We start from the raw sequence: 4,865 nt of genomic DNA on the forward strand, positions 1-4,865 counted from the left end.
TCAGCCCCAGCTGATGTGCTTACTTCCAGGCTTCGCACAACGTAGGCAATGACATCACTGACGAGTTCTTCCCAGGAGATGTGTATGCTCGTGGAGGTTCATCCAAATAAGCCAGATCCATCTGGCTAATTCCCAGCTGTGGCTACTGAAGCTTTTAGCCAGGACTGAGCTCGATCGGTTTAAGTAACATTGTGCATTACTGATTGCTCATTTTAATTTGCTGTTCACTGTAAGAATATTGTTCATACCATCAACAGATGTTGGGGGGGATCTAGGTAAGTAACGCCTGTTAAAAAACTCTGGCAGTACATGAATCATTCACAGTGTTTAATTTGACACACACGTGCTGCATGAATGGGCCCTGTGAATAAAGATGTTGTTTGAGTGCTAATTGAAATTGGTTTCACAATGTCAATCCACAGTAACACGGTGATAGACTAGTGCTTCACTGCTGGAGTCTGACACTCTGGAGTTTTAAAACAGTACCAGATACGGTGCTGATTTTCCGGAAACACACGGGTGGATGCAATTATATCAAGGACTGCTTGATCTTATAATTTTTTGTAAACCCCCTCCTCCCCAGCTCACCCAGAAATGCATGTTTGTGAAACATCAGCAATGGATAATCTATTTTTTTAAACTCAAAAAGCCCTCACCTAAGGCTTAGGATCTGTCCAGAAACAAATGTTTAAAATACAATTTGCAAGTTCCTCCTGTCCTTAGGAAGCCAGTACAGAAGTCATTGTTTTGAGAAATTGGAACTAAATACTGTAATTGGTTGAGATCAAAGCACATTCACACTTACAGTGGAAAGCAATGAGCCAAACTGCACAGCACTAAAGATAAATTCTTCTTCTATTAAAATGTTGGTTGTTTTTTGTGGACTGTGGGAGATCGGAACATCAGCACATCGGTAGCAGTCTTGCTCTTCCAAAACCCTCACAAGGCTGCAGGTGCCATGTGAGATGAAGGAGTAGGAGCTTCTCAAGTGAACACAGTCTAGGGAATGAGGGCTGGCAGCAGATTGCGGACTCAGGTTCCGAAGTGTACCTGGGGTGAGAAACAGGGAGCGTGAGGCATTCTGAGACTACAGGTGAGACATTTTCCAAGACCTGGAAAAGGAGAACTGAGATAAAAAGGAAAAGGCTTGAAAGCTAAATAAAATAAGCATAACATTTGTCCCGGGTATCTTGTTTCTTTGATTTAATGAGTGTAACTGTGATAGGAAACGTGATCGTGCTTTGCCATCAGCGTGTGTGATCACAGAGACATAAATCTCGTCCGAGTGTAACAGGGCGTCAGTGACACTGTCCCTCCTTGACATCTAGGGAGTACGGGAGTTATTCTGAAACACAAGATTGGCTCACTGGGTGCGGCGGAGTTCCGTACTGTCCAGGGGGGAATGCGGCCTGGAGCCCATGAATGACCATGATTGAAACCCAGCAGGGGCAGAGCAGAGCTGTACCAGTCACTTGGAGCACCAAGGCACGTTGATGCTCTGGTGCGGTAATGCTCTACTTGGATTTAGTGGCTGTGGGATGTACGACAGTGTCTGACACTTGCAGTTAAAATCTAACGAAGGCTAGGAAGAAAAGGGACATGGCAAGCAGTCACTTTAGAGTAGAGAACTGTCTACTAATGCTTCAGTCTTCAGCTGCAAGTGCCTGTGAAAATCAGCTGCTGTTGAAGAGAGACGATGTTGTTTCTGAGTTGAACAGCCAGCCACTATGACTATGCATTATTGCCTCGATCTACCTTCCATAATGAACCTGTCACTTATCTTCACTGCACATGAAAGTTACAGTACCCTCTATATACTTCTTCTTGGAGTCACATGTCTCATCCTTTAGAATCAATAACCTCAAAACAAGTTCTGTGTTTGAGTGCTTTGTTGGATTTCTAAATGTTTGGCACTCATAAGGAAGGTTACAGATTAGAGGAGAAAATTCTGCTTATCTTGCTCATTCTGTTGCTGGTAGATAACTGATCCCAATAGGACAAAGTTGTGGTACTCAACGTGCAAAATCGTTTTTTTTTCCTTTGGAATGCACCGGGAGTGCAGTTTCAAAACACGTGAATTGGTTTCTACAGCTCTGCACCCATTCATCAGTTTCTGGCCTGGGGTTTTTTCTGAATGAGGGCTCAGTGCAGTTGTAACCATCACTGCCCCCTCCAAGGCCTAATCCTTTGACTGGGCTGTGAGGCTTAGCTGTGTACTTCCTGCCCTCACCTCCACAAGAGAATTCCTTTGATCTCCACAATGGGGCTTTGTAGCCCTTCCTTCTCTGTTCGAGTCCCCATGGTAACCACACTACCCTGACCCTCCGTGCCCTCTCTGTGTCTTCCAACTCACACTAATAACAATAACAACGCTGGTCTAACAGTGGATGAGGCCAGGGAATCCCTCACCTGAGTGGGATAAAATAAAACAGATTTCCAAAGCTGCGCACACCTGTAGAAACATACAAGGGCTGTCTTTGTGTGAAGGACCAGTCGAGACTTGCTGGTGTTGTTTCTGATGCTCTGTAGAGGTGCCAAGACATAGCATAGCACATTGTGTTCATTGCCATAAAAAAGCTGCTTCATCTACAGTACAATTGTGATTCTTATCATTTCGGAAGCCGTAGTATATTCCTGTTTTTTCATTCTGTATCCTTCTTCTGTCTCTTTTAATTAAACAAGCAAACTGTTTCACAGGATTTCTGCATACGTTTGCAAGCATGCAACTATAGATGAACATTATCTAACATTTGATTTTTCATTTTGACAGAAGCATTTTGCACGGAGCTTAAAAATAAATGATCTTTATAGATCTGGCAAACAATTTCACAAAACCAAAAAAGCTCTTTTAAACAGTGGCAAAATAGAAATTGCTGTGGCTTCTTGTGCCTTTGTGTTTGATCTTTATATCCTCTTGCACATGATATCAAAAGGATTAATCAGAAGCCTTTTTTGAATTCTGATTACAGGGTGTCCAGCAGATGGCGCTCAGCCTTCTGCCTTTAGATTGGATAGATGTGTGAATTAGAGTGGGATGCAAGCTGTAGTCCTGGAGGGTCGCAGGGTCTGCTGCTTCAGCTTTTAACAAATCTAGTTGACTTGAATTACTTATTATTTCAATTTCATCATCCATCATCACATTTCCTCAGCTAGTTTCTTGTTGCTATTCCAAAGACACTTGACTCCAAGACTAGAGTTACTGTACCTCTATTTTAGATTAAAGACAATAGCTGAATAAAATAATTGTCATAACTTTTAATGTGAGGAGTTAAAACGTATTTATTGATCAGAGTTGAGGCATTGATTGTCCCGTGTCTTAACTATTAAGGCAGAGAAAAATACTGCGCTGGATTACAATGTGTTGCATGCGAATAGGACCCGCAAACAGGAATCAAATTGTGGAGTACCTTAGAAAAATTGCTCTCCTCTCTGACACTGCAGGTGAGTGGGCTCTTTTCATTTCTTCCCAAGCAGCACGGATTAATCAATCCAGCGTCCTGCAGCTGTTCTGCAGTTTTGAATTCCAGTTACCCTCCTCCAATTTCAGTCTCAACCCCTCACAGAAAAAGCCATCCAAATAACCGAACGATTCACTCACTCGGCTGCATGTGTCACTTAAGTAGATTAAAAAAGAACTCGAGGGGCGTGTAGATTACACACTTCTACCGAATTCCCAAACCAGCAAGCTGGTTAATGGGGATCCTGTAAGAGCTGCCTATAATGGAGTATAATGCATACTTTACCTTTCAGATTCTTTAAATGAGCGAGTGACCCTCTTTCCCATTTCTCTTTTCTTTCTTATGGCGTGTCCTACAGGTATCTCGTGTGATCTCCTGATGTAGTTCCTCTGCTTTGTTATTTTCTATATCAGACAGCTGCTCTGGCGGCTTAAAAGCACTTCTCAAAGGAAGTCCTAAAGGGAAGCTAATTAGCATCCGAATTCCCCTTTACCAGTTGGTGCATCATTATCGTGCAAAGCCGACATGCTTTACTCCATCTCACTTCCTCTTATTCAGACGTCTGTAAAGAGGCCGTGTATTGTTAAACATGGACTAGGAATTGCCAATAAAATAAAGGAGGAAACAACAGTACAGATCACATATAAAAGAAATACAATAACATCCGACTATGACTGATCAGCTAAGGACTCGTGACTTGCACATTGACAAACGTTCCCACAATTCCTCTCTCACCAGCTGTTGCTGTCTATATGACTACTGAACATAGCTTTGCAGCAGGCTATAAATACAGGGCTGGAAATACAGATACTTAGGGCTCACTCCTCTTGTTTAACCAGCTGCAGGCTGTCAGTCTGGTCAGGGGCAGCAAGGGGTAAATGTGAGAGGGGCGTGTTTGGGTGAGAGAGAGGCTTCAGCGAGAGGTGAGCGCAAATGCTCCTGTTAAAGATCACGTGCGAAAGACACCCTACAATCCCGATTTGGAAGTGATCTTGGCTTTTTTGTACAAAGAATTCCTATAACTTCTTTTTTTAAGAGACAAATCTTATGATTATATATCTCCATTTTTCCTTTCAGTGAGCTCCTGTCAGGTGGTGCACTAGTTAGCATTGCTGCTTTGCAATGCCTTGCAGTCCTGGGGGCCTGGGTAAAATTTAGGACCTGATGTTCTGTCTGTGTGGAGTTTGTATGTTCTCCCCGTGTTCACATGGGTGTGCTTGGCGTGCTCCACCATCCTTCATTCAGCAGTCCAAAGATACAGTATGTTCCTTGGTTAATTGGCTTCTGGTGAAATTGGCCCTGGTGTGCTCGTCTATATTTGTGTCTTTGTCTGTGTCCTGTGATGGACTGATGATCCTGTCTATGATGTATCCTCCCTTGCATCCATTGCTTGCTGGGATAGGCTTT

The 4,865-nt window shown here is 43.1% G+C and overlaps 1 long non-coding RNA gene across 1 annotated transcript; it reads right to left on the bottom strand.

The window, feature by feature from the left end:
* Window positions 1–310: 310 nt before the first annotated feature.
* On the bottom strand, window positions 311–3,975 carry LOC107079559 (uncharacterized). Its single transcript, XR_001480506.2, has 2 exons — window positions 3,744–3,975; window positions 311–1,050 (listed from the first exon to the last, which is right to left on the bottom strand). It is a non-coding gene; the product is annotated as an uncharacterized lncRNA (long non-coding RNA).
* Window positions 3,976–4,865: the final 890 nt, after the last annotated feature.

This window comes from Lepisosteus oculatus, chromosome 16 (assembly GCF_040954835.1).
Source record: "Lepisosteus oculatus isolate fLepOcu1 chromosome 16, fLepOcu1.hap2, whole genome shotgun sequence".
NCBI classification, from domain to species: Eukaryota; Metazoa; Chordata; class Actinopteri; order Semionotiformes; family Lepisosteidae; genus Lepisosteus; species Lepisosteus oculatus.